Genomic DNA, 18,962 nt, shown 5'->3' on the forward strand with positions numbered 1-18,962 from the left:
ACAGATACAATCTCAAAGAATCTGAATTATTCCCCACAAAATATCTTGCTAAAGGATCATATTCATGTCCTCAGTTCATCTACTACCCCTTAGGTGCACTCTTAAGTGGAATGAACAATATGCAAAAGTGTACCGATTCCTTTTCTCTGTTAAATTATACCAGTTTTAGAAATGTTTCTACCACACAGTCAAAAGGGAACATTGAAATGGCCGCTCATTACTATTACAGACACACGTCTTTAGATACTTGTGGTGGATTTTGTCCTAAGACACCATTTTATTAAAGCCAAAGGATAGATCTGTAGCATCTGTATGTAAGCATATGCCTTTCACTCACTGGTAAACTTGGTTCACCCTTTTCTATCACCTAACGGGCACGTGGGTGAGTTTTGATGTCAGCTTCCAATTTCAATTGTAGCAGTTGTAGCTCTTTCAATAGGTGAAATCAACCATGCAGGCTAAGCTCAGCTTGAATTTTGAAGTACGCTATTAGAAGGTGTTAGCAACCATAGCCTAAGCAGCACAGCCTTGAACTATAGGTAGTTAATCTTAAAGTGTTGACTGAGTAAAAGCTAAGGATGACTCTACCCTAATATGTTTGCACACAGTCGAAGATATCTGTAAATTTTAGCCACAAGACTAATCCACAGAAAAACAAATTAAGGGTGAAGAAATAGCTAAGAAAATTGTTTCTTTTCAGAGAAGCATAGACGCGTAGCCAGTAGGATCTGTACAAGCAGCAGAAATACAGCTGGTTTGTACACTTTATTCAATGTGGATCAGAGGGGTAAATTCAACTTAAATTGTCCAACAGAAGTAGAGGCAATCCAAGACATTTTGGATATGGCGGGTTGTTTTTAAGATGGAAACCTTCGGGGTGTGTTTCCTGAAGACTTCATGTTCAGAGAAAGAGGGGAAAAGGAGAGGACATGCAGTGTAACAACTTTGAGGTCTACTACCGCATTCAGGTGAAATCCCAAATTGTTATCAAAACTTCCTTGAAATATTTATTTTTATTTTATTTGTGGTTACTTACTTCATCTCATGGTTATTTCTTTAAAAATTTGGAAACCAGCAATCATACCAAGGCTGCTGAATTTTGAACGTAAGGAAATAGTCTGAAACATTTCCCATATCGGGACTAACTCCTCATTTATTTTCCTATTTAAGAGAGCATTGCTCTGCATGCAAATGGGCCAATGCTTACAGCAGCCTTTCACTGATAGAATATCAGCATATGTTATGAATACTGATGAAATTCATAATCTCTTATAATGTAGCACTGCATTTTTCCAATTCCATTGTTAGGCGCCTTCCGATTCTAGCACAGGACTTGTTTATATGCCTTTTCTAACATTCATTACAGCCAGTCTCTCTCTCTCTCCCCCCCCCCCCCAACAATGTCTTCAATTATATTCAGTCCTTGTTTCGAAATGGAATCCCAATATTGTCAGGCTCACTTTAAAGGGCATTTTAATAATACTCAGGTTGTGTATAGAACTGTTAAAGGTAAAAACAAAGTAAATGAGATTTTAGATAAGATCATCATATTTTCAGAGACTCTCAAGAGATTGGGATGCTGGATTGCCCTCGGTTACAATGCAAATCAAACATCCAAATCCCTTCCATGAGACTCAGAACTTTAGACTAATGTACAAAAGCAAGAACCTGCTGCAGTATCTGGCCTCTGATCTTTTGTATCTTGGCATATTAAGACATTTCCAAACCTTGCATCTTCAATGCATCATCAAATTTATTTGCTCTGCCATTCCCGAGACATGACAAAGCTGAGTTTAAAAACCCTGTGGCACTCAACTAGGAATTACTTTAATTTGTTTGTTTGCTTCTGAACTACAACATTACCTAAGCATATTATTTTCGGTTTAATTTAGTTCATTTTTTATAATGAAAGCATAACTGATTTGGCAACATTTCAGTTTATATTGTAAAGGTGTCTCCATAGATCTGCACTAAAATTGGTTTTCTGGTGTAATCACACTTTTTAAGATTCAAAAGAATTGTACTAAAACTGACCTGAGATTGTTGCGGTACCGTATTCTAGTTTTCAAATGGTTTTAATATTGCAAATTCACTATTTTGTCAAAAGGTGTTGAAGTAAGATTAAAAATACAATAAAAAATAAGTTTACAGTGCATAAACACTGAAGTTATTGTGCAAATATTTCCTTACTTTTCATCCCCTATATTTAGTAAAGGACTTCTGGCATAATTTTTTGTTTTCAGTAAAAAAGTTCGCACTTCATAGAAGTACATATAAATTCACACAGAAGCAGGTAGAAGAACCTTTTTCTAAGTATGCAATGCAATGCAGCCATCTGCATCTATCTGCATCGGCTTAAAAATCGTAAGCTTTAAAACAATCTGCCTTCTGCTTTTAAGAATTATGGCTGAAGTTGATCACGAAGGCCCGAAGTTCAGCTTGTTTAAAAATAAGCAAAAGTCACGTGAATACGTGGCTTTATAGTTCAGACCTTTAGTTTTAAATAAAAGCACGATATCTTGAGACTCTCAATAAAACCGCAGATATCGGTTGCTGTGGATATATAATAAATCTAAGGGTCTGTGCTGTTCTTGATCCACTGCTGACATTTCCAGTGTTTTAATTCTGAAGAAGGAAAGCTATATAACCTTTGGGGCTCAGACGTGTCACGCATGCATCACCTCCGCTTCTGTTCACGTCAATGTGGAAAGAGGGTCTCGCTTTATGCGGAAGTAAGCCACGTAGGGGACTCGTCCCTCCATTACGACGCTCCCTTTGACGACAGGGTATTTCTGAGGTCACAGACCAGAACACTATTTCCTCTCGGACCCCAGGAAGGTGCGTGCAGTACAACCCCTTTAGAGTAACTGCAAGGGCCAAACTTCAGCAACAAAATTAAAATCTCACATCGCTTCAGCAAAAGGAATAACGTGAGTAGCGGTTAGCAGGGGGCCAGTTTTTTCCTATATGTCCCTCAGCACCTTCTGAAAGACGATCCTGCAAGCGTTATTACATCCTCGTGACTAAAAATTCACCTCTCGTATCAGAGTTTTGGCTATCGACTTCAGGGGCTGCTAAGCCTGCTTTTTGGCAAACCAACCAATTCTAGTTCAATGTTTACCGAAATTTATGACACCGTTCCCCTAAGCTCAAGAACTTGGAACATACTTTCCTTCTCCGCTAGCAGGGATGCCGTATCAGAAGTATGAACCAGTCAGAGTTTCACACAGAGTAACTGAGCATTGCTACCGTGACTGGATACTGAGAAAGTGAATGAAAATACTTCAAAGACTCGGGCAACAGCTCCTGAAGTCACTCCTTTCCGTTTCTATGCGGTGTGAAGTAAGAGCTTCTCCCCTGCACAGCTCAAGGTCTGGGAGAAAGGAACAAGATAAGATTAAAAGCTCGAGCATGCTCCAGCTTGGTCCCCTCATCCGAAAAAGAGCTGTGGGAACTGCAGCCAAGTCATAGTGCAATAGCCACTTTGCAGCTTTCCCGATCACCAAGATCTTTTTAGATCTTTTTGCTATTTAAATTTTTTTTAATTTACCTTTTTAGAAGTAACTGCACCTTAACATGCAGACACAAAGAGAATTATCCCAATCTTTTAGTAGCCAGATGACCCTCTCTCTGCCCACCTACGCATATATTGACAGAACACTACAATTTCCCATAAAACCAGTCTGCGTGTTTCCAAGTGGATATAAGTATATTAAATGCAGGCTTACTCTTTCCTCCCACTCATACAAAACCTCTTTCTTCCTTTTTACTATTATCCCCATTATGACCTTTTATTATACAAATGTTCTTAAGGTTTTTCTTTTTTATTCCATACCCACACGACCAGCTGTAGGAAGAATATTTTCATGATCCCTCAATAGGACACGTGGGTGCTATAAAAATAAATGTGCTGTGGTTATGAGAAAGTTCAAATTGTTGTTGGCTTTTTAGATTTTTTTTTTAAATTTTATTAGTATCATCTCTACTTTTAGCACTAGGTTGAAAGCTATTCCTATGGTGCATACGCAAAGCCTCGTCAATTTTGACAGTATGGCTATGCAAATATTCTCCCTTCAAGTACCTTAATGAATAATTAATATTGTGCTTAGAGATCTAGCTGAAAGCACCAATCAGAGGGTCCAAATAAATTGGATTGGTATTGAAGAAACTGTTCCCCATGCTCATCAAAAAGATTACTGTTTCTTTTAGAGAATAGCTTTAACAATATGAAATAAAGCCCTCTCGGAATAACCTGCTGATATCTGCATGAATAATCAGACCAGCTATAACTTATCTGTCATAGTGCTGGCTGGTTTTGAAAGACATCTGCTGTAAAGGTATTGTTTTGTAATGACAGAAATCAAACTGGTTCGGGGAAAGTAACAATCTCCTTTTGTCTTACTTTTCCTTCGTCTTTGAAATAGATACTTCCAGCATGCCAGTTGGAAATTAAAAACAAGTGACAAAAGCCATTATTTTACTGCAGGAAGGACAGAAGGTAGCCTGCCAGAAGTCGTCTTATATCAAAATAATTTTATTTTTGCTTAAAGAATATTAGCACTCTTGGTGTTTATACCCTTCCACAATCTGGGTTTCAACGTGGCTCGTGAATGACACACTTTATAAAACGGATGCATGGTGGGCATGCCGATACCGCGCATAGCCTTTCCATGCTAAACACCGCTCTGACTGAAAAAAGCGGGCGCTAAGGGGGCATATTGGAAGACATAGGTGTGACCAAAAGACACGGGAGGCATTTTTTGTTTCCCTGACAATAATTACCAGATACGGTTACCAGCAGTGAGAAGTAACTCGCTCCTACCTAAAGATAGTGAAACGTTAATATAACCCCTCATTCTTAAAAACAAATTGAAACCAATTTTACACAATTTCAGATAAATCCTGGCATTCGGCTCTGTAGCAATTTTTCTAAGTTAGTGTGTGCAATCAAACGTAGAACGTTTCAAAACCAAAAAAGAGCATTTATCCTTATCCAATTAAAGGGGTTTGTTTAGTCTTGTGAAAGGTGATCAGAGACAAAGTGTCAGGTTTTCCGCCCTCCCCCCGCAATGAAAAAGCTCACCAGCCTGAAAAGAGTTCGGTACTTCATCTCATGTCGTGTACAAGCCTGTCGCCCTCAGAAACTCGCCGTTTTCTGCTCACTCTGTGTTACCATTTAGTTGGACCCACAAAATCCCAGATTCAGATCCCATCTACTTGCTTTTTAAGTTTCCAGTGTAGGAAAGGTTCCCTGTTCAGAAGAGGTGTTAAAACAGGGCTGACTTAAAGCGTAAGTTTCGAGCATCAGGGAGCATACAGCCCGCGTCCTCTCCTGAGAAACGCTGAAGCGATTTAAGGAAATAGAGCTGGGATCCATTTATATGCAGACGGACATCTGCGCCCATGAAGCCGTTCCAAAGCCCTACAAGTCTCGGCCCACTGCATAAGTATAAAAGTAAAGTCGACAGAGCACTCGACTAGAATTACTGGAGTAAGTCGCACTGGAGTAAGACCCGTCTTGCATGAACGTCACATATTGCTTATGGATTCAACACGAGTGTAACTACATTAATTTCTTTACTGAAAGAGTAGTTAAACATTGGAACAGGCTGCCCAGGGAAGTGGTTGAGTCACCATCCCTGGAAGTATTTAAAAGACGGGTAGATGAGGCGCTTAGGAACATGGTTTAGTGGGCATGGTGTTGTTGGGTTGATGGTTGGACTCGATGATCTTGGAGGTCTCTTCCAACCTTTAATGATTCTATGATTCTATGATTCTAATTGGGCTTTCCCATCAGCAGAAGCAGGTAACTGCTGTTACATTTGAGCCATCTCTTTGCACAACACTGTCAACTCGGGCATCAAAATATAGGTTAAAAAAAAAACTCAACAGAAGTAAAATTTTTTTAAAGTGGCATTTCCAATGTGTAAAAAGAATTAGTTATTTTTACCAAGCTTGGTTTGTTTTTCTATACTTCCCACGAGACCAACAGATTAGCGTGACAAGGGATGGATGGCCACTCCATACTCTGTGTTTACTGTACTGTATCACAATTACACAAACATCTGTGCTTGAAAACTTTGCTTCTCTACTGTGGGAAAGCACTTCCATCACCAAAATGAAAAACTGAGCTGGCTTATGAGAGGCAGCTGGTTTGTTTCTATGCATACAGGATTGCTGAAGGGGAGACAGCGGCTGAAGAATCCTTAAAGAATTTTTGAGACTAATATATATGGTATTTCAGTTTCTTTGGTTATGTACTTTTTGACCATTCTACAATTATGTCTTTATAGCTCATTAAAAAAGGAGCCCAAGGTTTTAAGGATGCTATTAGAAGACCTGTGAGAATGCATGAAATCATTATAAAAGCATATATAAGAGTTTAAAGGCAGTAGATGCCATATGCCATTGCAATCACCACAGTTCTCACAAGCGTCTAGTAACTCAGTGTCTGGTAGAGTATACATCTGAACGGACATTTGGTCTTAAATCAAAGTTTTCAAAGTAGTTAGGAGGGAAAAGGACCTCACATAAAAGAATTAAGAACATGACCTAACTTACTGGAAATTACAGAGATATGCCAAACTCTATCTAATACATAAATTGGCTAAACTGATATTTAACAATGTTGGAAAACTAAAAGCAGATTTAACTTTGCCCATCAGCAAGCCTTTGGTAATACGCCCAATCCAGAAATTTAGATCATAAGAAAAAAAAATATGTTACAACCAAGCCCAAACACGTCAGCGCTCAAGTGGTGCAGACCACCACTATTTTAACAATTCACTTTAACAATTTTTGGAAAATTACTGGAGCATGGACACTTTTTGTTGGTCTAGATATAAAGCTAACTGGTATACTTTACCTTCTTTTACGCCCAACGTCAATGGGAGGTACTGGCAAGAATTAACTGCAAAGTAGCAAAAATAAATGAATATAAGGGGACAAAGCCTTGATTTTGACTGTTTCCAATGTTTATTGCCATGCTTAGAGTTCACAGAGTCATTTTGGCACTTTCTAGTCCTAACGAAACTTCAGATTCAATTCCTCTTTGTCAATTTAGCTTATAAAATGTAAAGCATCCCTGATTTATGCATCCTCATCCATAATCATCACTGAAAAATGTAAATATGTTGTTGATGGCTGTCTTTGTTGATGATCAAATGAGACACTGAAAATGACATCTTATTTTCACTGCCAGACCAATGTATCCTAGCAAGAGCAGCAAATAAATTGTTTTCACCGCAATGAAGCGTGACAAGAAAAAAACCTGAAGGGGAACAAAAGTATGCAGGTATTAGTTTTATGAAGCATCTCAACTATTGAATGAATTGTTTAAGGCTAAAATCTTCATGTCTGAGGAACAATGCCAAGAAGATTAGTATAAGATCAAAGCTTTACACTGAAATAAGATTAAATCCAGACCAGGTTCAAAAGCAAAACTGCACGCGCTCCACAGTGCAAGGGGGCACTCCTGTCTAGTTCTGTGGCTTTTCATCCAAGAGGACATCTAAATATATCTGACAGAGTTTTTTGAGGAAAAGCAGAACTGCAGAACAATGAAATTAACAGGTTTGGTAACAGAGCAACACTTGCTCCTGACAAGTAATCAACGCCAGGCAAGCTGAAAGCATCTTGCTCAACTTCGTTCTTAGGCACACCTTCCCCCTTTACAACTCAGCCTTCATGCAAATAAGCATGCCTTTAGAGAAAAGAGCACAGTCATAAATTTAGTGAAACAGAGCCTAAAACTTTTGCTTTGACAGAAATTCAAAGTTTGGTTTGCTTACTTTGGGAGCATTTTAAAATCCATTTATTTCACTTCTACCCCCCCCCCCCAAATTAAGGTACCCCCCCAAATTTAGGTCATCATTCAAACAAACAAAAAAAAGTAGAGTAAATAAAGTCATTCTGAAAACGTCCAATGCATTTTCCAAAACAACAAAAGGTAAACATCTTTTACACAACAACAAAAAAAATCCCTAAATCCCTTTTCTTTGCAAGCCCTAGATTGAGGTGCTCTTTTCCAGGCACCATGGCATTCTTAATTCAACCTGTCTTTATGAATAGATGTCTGTAGTACCATGGCAGGACTGCTAGTTTGATTAGACTACCTATGCATGTAAACAAACATCTTAGTGCTGCTCCACAGCCAAGGACAGCCTACCGACACGCCAGCTCTTCCAAACACAACGGCCCCGGCCAGCGCCAAGATCCAAGTCGCCCGCCCTTCCCACTCCAGCCTCCTCCCTTTGTGCCTCCCGCTTCTGTCGGCCACTACCACCATTTTGCAGCCAGCGTGGTGACGAGCTGCTCGGTTACCTCTCACGCACACACTCATCTTTCGGTCAAACTTCACAGGTGTATACGTGGCTTTGTCCATCTCCCTGAGCAGGCAAGGAAGCTGCCCGAATCCATGATCTCCTTTCAGACGTATGCATTATTGGCAGAAAATCCCCTCTAAATGACCCCCTATTAAATGTCCTTCGTCATCATACACTGCTCCTCTGCTCATGTTGCATTTCTCCTAGGGGGTACAGAGGACACCAGTTTCCCCTAGAAGCTGTCTAAGAAAGAGTAACAAGTCTTGAATCTGTAACTGAAATCACATGCAGCTAAGGCCTGTAAATTCTCTGAAGTTCTGAAAAACATCCTAGGAGAGATGCTATCCTGAAAGGTAGTTGAGCAAGGGAGAATTTTTGTTATTTATTTATTGGCCAGTTATGCTGAGTTTGTACCTTTTGGTAAAGGTGCTTTAACGTTGCTTATCCTATCACAGAAATTTGTTTAGTTATTCTAAAATCAGTTCAGCCATACCCCTCCCTTGCCAGCCACTAAGAGTGGAGAATGCAGCCCTGGCGTCCAATGTAACCCTGGAGGCATGAATAAGATCCTAACAGATTATGTCAGTGCACTGCCCTTTGAAAGTGAACAAAGAAAGCAATACATCTTGGGGCGGGGGGGGGGAGAAAGCCAAAACTCAGAAATGCTACAAAAGTACACCCCCAAAACCCTGGTGGGAGTTGATAAGACTTCCAGCCTAGAAGATATCTTGCTTCATTGAAATGTCCCTACCCACACGTGCTAAATGCATGTGCGAAACACTCCGAATATGAAAGATCCTAATTCTGAATGACACTCATCATCATACTGTACTTCGGCACAGAACGTGCAGCATCTGAGCAGCTCAACAAGATCAGTGCAATTATAAATTTCTGTGTAGTGGAACTAAGGCTGTTTTGCATTACATTAATTTATTTTTTAATGTGTTTTGCTTCTGTGCTTCCTCTGCAGACATAGATCACATTCTAGTTATTTTCTGCAAAGGGTTCATTATACTGTGCGCTTAATAACTCAGAGAACCTGGCAATTTTAGTAGCAAATATTTTTAATTCTTAAGCACAGCATAAATGAATACATGCATTTGCCAGTACATGCATTCCTTCAAAAAAAGTTGAAATGCAAAGCACCGATCTGCACTTGAATGTGTTCTGCCTTCCTCTCTCCCATTGTGTCTTTGCTCTCTGCACAACACAAAAGAACAGGCAGAAACCACACAGCCACAGCTGATTGCAAATAAACATGGATACTAGCTAGGTACAAATATGCACGCCTAGGCCCATATGTGTACTGCTGTTCTGGCCGGCTTCTGGTAGCTACTGCAACAAAACACGGCCCCCAAACTATTTTAGCACTCAGTTCCCACTCATTCAATAATTTAAAATGCCACGATATTTCAAAGCACCAGAGTCAGAACCGGTCTTATCACTTGCGCTACAAAACACATACAGAAGATTATTCCAACCCACCATAGCAGCACAACAGTCCCCAGTGACACGTGCAGTTATTTTGCATAGGTCCAGGAAAATAATTCTTAAAGCCACCTTAAGCTTATGTGATTGATTTTAAAAGACAAATGGATGCAGTATGTAGTCAATATTTAATTTTTCCTAGAAACATACAAATCCTGACAAACTTTGTCAACAAAGATTTCTCTGGTCATCAGACACAAAAAAAAGGCAAACGGGAACACCTGACCAAAAATTGCAGCTGGGACTACCAAGCGAGGAGGCATGTGAGGCTCCAGAGTTCTAAACTTTTAAACTCACAGCTCCCACTCCCCATGTGAATGTTTTTGCCGCTAGGTCCAGACCACTCTGGGTTCTTTATTCCTGATTTTTCACATTAAACTTTCCTACTAATAAGAACATTTTCAAAAAGCTTTGTTGAGGAAGAAAAACAGCTCTACACAAGATATACGAAGAATCTCAGGGTTTTCTGGGTACATATCATATACAATTGCTGTTTAGAATGCACTTGATATCACATAATATTCATATTTTACAAGGGAAGGGGAAAGTTAACTGGCTAAAGGGGAAGAAACCTATAGCATTTTTAGCGTCAATTCTAGGTGATTTTTTTTTATTTTCACTCTTCTTTGTACACATGGAACAAAGTTCCTGATCTCTTGCAAAGTTTTTTCCAGTCTTTTAACGCTCTTTCAACTATTTTTAAACAGGAAAAGGACATCACATCTAACTGTTCAAGCTAAGGGCACCTTCTACACCCCAACGTGCTTCTGTGGAGGCATTGCTGTCCAGAGACAAACAGATTTAACTCCAATGCCTTCAAAAATACAGTGGGAGAGAGAGAATGGCAAGATTTTAATCCTGTCTGAGGTTAATTCCATGTGATCAGCACCATCCATTGTTTGTACATTGCCTCATCTAAGGAAGCTTACTGTGCTGTCTTCAGAAGGTTTGCCCTTCTATCATGCTTTATCGTGTTTCCCTAAAGCCGGTTCAAGTTACTTATGATCACACTTACAACGTCTCTTCCTTAACTGGTGAAAAGAGCGCGCTTACAAGCAAGGCAACGTTCCCAGTTTTCCCTTTTGGAAACTGCATGAAATGTTCACAAAAGCTACTTTTACCGAGAAAGACAATGTCTTTTTACAAACTCCCTTGTACCTTCATATGCTGTTTCTCCAACTTTAGGTTTTATTTCTACCAGCTGTTGCCCTACTCATTTTGCAGATGGCTATATGGGCAGATGGACTGGAAGTTCATGCTATAAACATGCAGCAAAGGAGAATCCATGGGTTTGCCCTGCTTCAGTTACCAGGATCTGCAGAGATGTCAAAGACATGTTATTCCCCATTTGGCAATATGCTTTGATTGCTAATTAATGCAAACAGCTTGTTGTCTACAGTAATACACAATTACTTCTCGGTGACCAAATGGCTTACAACAATTTCAACAAGCAGTTCAGGAGCCAAAAGCATTCCATAAATAAGATGCTGACACTAAGCTTGTGTACTTTTATTTAAAGATGTAATGTTATAGCCATCTGGAAAACTGTTTATTTAATAACATCCAGCAACATGGGACTTGCCACCTGTTAACTGGCAAGTTATCAGCAAAACAGGTAGCCAAAGGCATGAGTGGATCCAGCATTCCAGGCTAGGGAGGAAGAAAGAGGCAGTGACTGACTTATAATGGCCTCTTTTTTGGGCCAGTCATTTTTGAAAAAAACCAGCCCAATTCCTATGGAAAATCATCATGGAATGAATCCAAGCACTGGAAAGGTCTCAGTGAGAAACAGACCTCTTCTTTCCATCTTTCTTGAAGAAAGAAGAGTCGTCTTCGGTTAGAGTTTCCAAAATGAATGCACGACAAAAGCCTAAAGCTTGGACTTGCTGCGAGCTCTGCAGACCTACCAGTGATGCCATTTATTGAGAACATGGGTGGCTCTTCCTCTCCAGCACACATCAATCTATAGCAGTATGCAGGGACACTCAAACAAGCTTGACAATTTAGAGCAACTCCATGAGGTGGCATGTGAATGCTAACTAACTTCCTAGAAATTTTTCCCCTGAGGCCAAACATTTTCTGAAATCGCCTTCTTCTAGTAAACACATCTGAAAACAATCCTTTCAAGTGCATGATTCGTGTTCTGCGCTCACAGCCCAAACAGTGTTCCAAGCACAGAAATCTTTTTACAGAACTAGGTGGCCAGAAAGAGGGATATAGCACAGAACAGAGCACGAGCGGGATTTTCCATTTGATAAAGGCATATTTATGACCTAACATATATTGCATCTGTACAGAAGTTCTGCCTGCAACGAAGTCAGAGGAAAGAAACCCTGCCAGGATTTTAGGTTACATTTGTAAGTAGGGTTTAAGTCTTTAAGTCATTATAGAGCACAGCAACCAACGGCCTCCGCCTGCATTCCCATCGTGCCACTTCAAGCCTTTAAGCTCTAAAAACAAATCACATAAACAGCAAACAGCAGTAAAGAGGGCAACATTATTGTATCCAGATTTGTCTGTCTTGTCTCCCAACAACAAAGCCCTCACTACAACAAAGGCACCTTTCCTGAAGTCCTGCAGCTGCTTGGAGTGCTCTAGGTGAGGAAATACACCTACTCTGGAAGTCTAAAGCTTTCTCTAGAGCCAACGCAGACCCCTCTGGTGCTGGTAACAAGTAGTGCAAGAATAAACCAAGTGCAGTTATTTTGCTACCACAGCATCTAGCTCCTGTCTTAGGCCAGATGATGGGATACTGCAAAGTAAGCTTGGTCACCACCAAGGTTTGGTGTTACGGAAGCAGCACAGGTACAGAAGGTGCTGTACCTGTGTACAGGTACATTGCATTTTCCTTGTAGAGTTGTATATAAAAATATAATACATATATTTTAATTACATATTATTTTCCCTCTAATACAGTGAAACTTAAATGCTGGAATTTATTAGACGACTTGTTCTGAACACAGAATGGGAGAGTAGATAGTTGAAAAAATAAATGATCGGTTTGGATATATTTACTTTGACTATTAACATCATACTAGAAGATGTTTAAAAGTTCAGAGTAGACAAAAGTGCTGGAGGCTCTTCTGCTTTCCATAGATCACCTTACATTTGCATATTAACAGAAATCCTGACTAATGGCTGCCACGCTTCTTTAATCCTGCGTTAACTCTGAGATTCATGTATGCTCTCTGCTTCCAGGATCACTGCTCGTCAGAGTAACTGCAACAGTAGCTAGCACATCTGAACTGAGTTAAAGGTAGTAGTACTATCCATGAGGGAACAGGTTCAAGTTGGAATCAGAAAAAGCTGCTATAACGAGGTAGCGCGTGTAGAAATAAGTTTCAATTGTTATCCTACAGGATTTTTTTAGTCTGTTGAAATTCCTGTCAGCTTAAAGATTTCCCAATAATGAGACAGAAATCAGGCACAGAAATAAAATATATATATTACGCTACATTACAGCGACACTAATGTTTGCTTTATATGCCTTTTTTCATGCAAACCTAAAAAACTTAATATTTCCCTTATTATTTCATACATACTATAAAACATCTTGGATCACAACATTAAGTGCATACACATATTTTTAAAAGTAAAAACGCACTCATGACTATATTTGTAGCATAAAGTAAAGAAATAAGAGAAATCTCACAGAAAAAAAAATCATAAGAACAATATAAAGCTAATTCACACGAGTCTCCAGCTTGGCAAGAAGGCATATCTCGGAACTGCTGGATACCATCAAATTGCATTTTCAAGACATGAACTGTTCGCCAGTCTTTACTCTGAACGAAATGACTAAAGAATCGATTATTTTACAGTTCTCTCTCCTTCACAAATGGGGGGGAAAAAAGAAAAGAAAAAGAAAAAAAACAGCAAAGAAAGAAAATATTCTTCAGATAACTTCTCAGTAATACTACACAAAGCAGTTTTTAAAAAGGGAGCCCACAGATTTTTTTCAAACCCACCAGGCTTTGAAATATGCCACAAATACCAGAAGACTGTCATAAGGCTGCAACTCTGGAACTGCCACCCTCTACAAACTTTCTGTATTAACATATTCTTTCTTAAAATGCAGATTAAATATTGCATTTTCTATACAACTAAACATTGCAATTTCTATACAATTCTCTATGGAGCACTCACCCCTGTAAAATGAAATCTGGAAATGTTTGTGTTTGCTTTTTTTTTTTTAACTGCCCCACACTATGGATGAACTGGATACCAAATTATGGTATGCGGAGAAGCAGAGATCATGTGGGAGAGATTGCAGTTGAATACCTTCCCAGGGTTAACGCCACATCAGATAGGTAAGTATAGAGAGGAAGCAAGGGATGATTTAATTGTGGCACATTCTGAACACTATGACAGAGTCAAGTAGTTCTGACCTGTGTATGCTCTTTTTCACACACTTTTCTATAAATAAACATATGAACAAAAGTTCGTACCCATAGTTCACAGGGGATAACTTTCCCCCCACGGATTTTTCATTTGTTATTAAGCAGTGCTTTTCACCCCATGGTAGAAGCGCTTTTCCACTGCTCGTTGACTGCCGTCTGTCAGCCAGCAGAGCTGAAGTGTTAACACGCAGTTTACATTGCCAGTCTCTCAGTACCGGTGAACAACAGTCAAACATCCAGTCCAAGAGAAATCCACCCCTTCATGAAGCTGTATTTGCACAGAGTATGAGCTAATTAATTGTGGTTACAGTCATTAAAAAAAGTGTGCTTGCTTGTAATGTCTGGACAGGAACAAGTGGCCCATGTGGCAAGTGAAAAATAAGGATCAAATTATGATTCCACAGCTTTAAAGAAATAGGCTTTACTGAAAAAGAGGCAGGTACCAAAGTAAACATGCTTTCATAGTGGCAACGTTCAAATGTATCCCTTGCACAAAGTGGAACAAAACTTTTCGTGCAATTTCTGACCTTCCCCGTTTCATTTGTGAACAAGGCAGTCTGAGATGCTGCTGGCATATAGGAATTAAGTTCTGAATCCCTAACCCAAATAATGCCACGTATAGTTTTGAAGATGCACCTACCTGTAGTAGCATAAAACATCTGCAAGATGTACAAACGCTGATTTGCAGGGCTCAGTCATGCACAAATCTGTATTGCACACACAGATGTAGCTTTAAAATACCACTCAAGCAACAATCATCACAAGGGGAGACAAGACAACGCTGCATCCTGCAAAGGAGACAATCTGCGTAATGTAGTTCTAATCCTAACCTGATTCCTTACCTGCTTCTCTGTAAGGTAAGGTAAGGATTCCTCACCTGCTTCTCTCTTCTTCTACCCCATCACTGAGCATGTAGACAAGGTAGGACAATCACCCGGGACATGTGAGCTACGTTCATCATCTCCAATGCCTGAGGGGAGTCAAACACACCTTTCCCTCCTTGCAGCCCCAGTCGCCAGGGTGTTGGATGACTCGGGATGCAATCATTCTTTATTGTTTTCACTTTGAACTATATTATTACGAAGAAAGGAATTCCACAAAGCCATAAATGCTTTCTCTATTTCCTGTTAATAGCCCAAATCTGGGCACCATTTTTCACCTGTTACTGATGCCACCATCAATATCTCCCTTCTACTGCAAGTGCTACCTTTCCAGTTACCTTGTCAGTGGAACTGAGTTTTTTCTAGTCTACCCACCACCCTGTTGTTAAAAGCATTATTCCCTCCCTTGCTGTGTCTCATTTAAACATTCAAAATGACAGTCTATTAGGCATTCTGGTGGCAGCTTCTTAAGAGATTGAGGCCTTTTGTGTGTCAGGGGGCTGACACACCTACATGTAGCAGGGAGGTGACAGACACAAAGAATATCTTAAAAATTAGTGAGAGCAAGAGAGATTTGCACAGAGTAAGTGAAACTGTTCTGAAAACGTGGCTCCTCTGGAAACGGGGTTGCAGGCTCTCTCAGGGTACGGCAGCTATTTGGATTGCCCACACAATCAGCGTATCAGGCAGTTCAAGGGGTGGTGGATCTAAAGCAGGTATGGAGGAGTTTTAAAAGGTCCTCCTTGTGTCTGAAGACATTAATGTTGTGATGGAGGTTCCCCTGTCATTTCCCTGTGCTGCTCGTCCTGCTTCCACAGATGGTAGAAAAGAAATCAGAAACATCACTCAAGTTACAAAAAAAAAAAAGCATCTGGATGCCATGACAAGGCCAGCGAAATGTATACAAAGATCCTTATTGAGTAGTATGAAATTGATCTATTATTAGTTTGATAATGTAGAACTTGGGCGGCTCATTCACATTTCCTACTTCTGCAGGTAACAGACACAGAACAGCCAGAGACTCTGCTGAAGGAGCTTTTACTTCCTTATATTAACAGTACATAATGATACAAACGACAGTCAGAACAAGAACAATGACACCAACAACTCCATAAGACCTGTTCTTGTTGATGGTAATAGTTTCTTGACCTTCCCAGATTTACAATCATTGCTTTTATTACCTTTTAAGACCGCCCTACTATGACTTTTATCTTTGTCCATATACTATCAAAAATTTGCCCTTCAGCCATTTCCATTAATAGCTCTGATCCCCTAGACAAAGGAAGTCAGAAACTCAGCTAAATGTATTCTTTATCTAACTTAGATGTCTACTCACTCATCTACACAAATCCCAGATGTTGGAAGTAATGGATGAAATTCACAGCTTCACTCCTATAACAGATGTCACAGAAGCCAACTTTTCCCGATGCAGGAAGAAAGACCACCGATTAATTTTTTTTTTTTTCTTTTTTTAAATAAACCAAAAAGGACTGGAAGTCCCAAGCTCAGCCTACTTCAGTCTCAGAATACTATTGGAAAATTATTTATTACTGATCTTATTTCAGAAATGTAAGTGATATTTTGTAACTTGCACTGGAACCTACTCTAACATTTACTATTGCAGTATTTACTATTGTGAAGCAGATTCTTACAAAATAAGCCATAGAGAAAAGCCTGTCATAGTCATTCAGTACACAGAAAGAAAGAAATCATGCATTTGTTGTTGATCTTTACCTTCCCTGACCTTTTTTTTTCCCCCTCCCTTCTTTTTTCCCCCCTTCTTTCCTCAGTGGGAATGGGGGCATCACCAGGGGATAGGGGACAGAAAAGCATCCTGCTTTCTCCCCTTCCTCTTTGTTTGTTTATCTTTCTCCTACTACATTCTTTCCTCACACACCAAATGGTCATTTTTCTGTTAAAGGCATTTCTTTCCTACTGCTGAAAATTCATACCAAGAGCTCCGCTCTTGTCTAAAATAAGTTATTCTGTCTTTTTTCTGGGCAACTGTAAGGTTCACTCTCACAAGTAATGTCTTCCATTTATCTTGTTCACTGAATTTGCTGCCATTTCAGTACAATTATTACTATTTGGTTCTTAACAGATATTCAGTTCCTTACTACTCTTATTTTTACATGAGCCCTTACTGGTCCCCAAATTCATCTCAATACTACATTCTACAATGTATTTGCTTCTTCTACAACTTCTTAAGAAGTATCAGAGTCTCACATCAACATAAAGCTGTAGATCATACTGTCAACTTAAATGTATTTCTGCAGTTAAGGATTTTCCAAAAGCGATTCAGAACTAACCAAGAGATTAAAATGAACTTCAATATAGTCAGATCCTTAATTTACCTGATCCCTTCAGCCATTATTTTTAATTAATGTTTCTATACTTTTATACAAAAGTTGTTGATATCTGTGATTGCCAACTGCTATGTAAGACCTTCTCATCAGCCTGCAGCCCATTTTATAAAGTTATAATTTCACCGGTTAATTATCCCATTCATCTTGCCTCTCTATTAAATTCTCTGCCATTTTGAGCACCATGCCTTCCATCTCCAACCAAAACACGTCCAAAAAAACCTGCTGAATTCATCCATTTTTTCCACAGATACATCAAAGAGCACTGGGTAAAGTGTATGTCTCCCCTTAATTCTGCATTACTGGCAAATGAAGGGATATTGCACTCTCAAGAAACGCTCGACTTTTTGAACTATGAGCCACAGTTGTGTTATCTTAATAATTTTAATAGGCACTCTAGTTTCTTTCAATCCAGACTTTTCCTTGAAATACTTCCCTTTCTTAAGGCTTTTAATAACCACTCGTATATTTTAATACCCCTACTTTCTGTTGAGCTAGCAATTTCTTGCTATTCTCACATGGACTGGGTGAAAATAATGAAAAATAATCTACTATGAGATAACATTAATTGCGTAATAGGCATTAAATAAGTTATTCAAGGATTATTATTCAACCCCTTCTATGGCTCTATACTTTATTACAATTCAGTCTGTTTCAGAAAAGAAGAATCAGTGCTTTCAAGAAAAAAATCAAGAAGCAGACTGTAAAATGTTTTAAACAAGTTTGTGGTTTTTATCAACCTTTACTAAATTCATTTGTTTCATTAATTTAATTTTAAGTAATCACTGAAAGTATTACACAGTTACTTGTCTTTAAATCTATAAGCATCCATGTGAAGGCTTTAAAAAGTTTAGATCGATTGCTCTGTTGAAAAAAAAAAGGATTTTATCACTTATTGTTGTATAAATCAAAAAACAGTACTTAAATTCCAGTATACTGCACATTTCGTCAAAAAAGCCAACACTGTACATTCTTCAGCTAGAAAGCCACTGCCTTAATGGCTCCAGCCATTACTGAAAATTCTGAGACCGGTAGTCAACAGACAATATAAAATGGGGTGGTCTGATTTTAAAGACTTCCAGTAAAACTGAATTATTCCAAAAAGCCTAGAATTATTTTCCAGACAGTTATGCCACTAGAAGCAGGACTAAAGCTCTTCCCATAGCCAAACCCCAAGGCTTGTATTATGCAGCACCTTAGTTATCTATAATGTGTATCACGCTGAGCCATTCATCCAAGAATATCCTTTTCCTCCTTTAGGGTGAGAGGTAATTTAACCTCTGTACTAGCTCATTTCTCCCAAGACTTCCAGTCTTGTGAGAAATTACAAGATTAGCTTTACGATGAAAACAAATGTGCATTACGCAGAGGAATTTAACCCCACCTTCACCCTAAGGCTGATATACAACACTAAAGGAACAGAGTTTTTCTCCTAACCTATTGCAGTTTGATAAGGTGAAGTACCTTATTCGCTATTAAAAGATAAAATATAAGTATTCTAGGTTC

This window comes from Pygoscelis adeliae, unplaced genomic scaffold, assembly GCF_000699105.1.
Source record: "Pygoscelis adeliae isolate BGI_AS28 unplaced genomic scaffold, ASM69910v1 Scaffold318, whole genome shotgun sequence".
In the NCBI taxonomy this organism is placed as follows: domain Eukaryota; kingdom Metazoa; phylum Chordata; class Aves; order Sphenisciformes; family Spheniscidae; genus Pygoscelis; species Pygoscelis adeliae.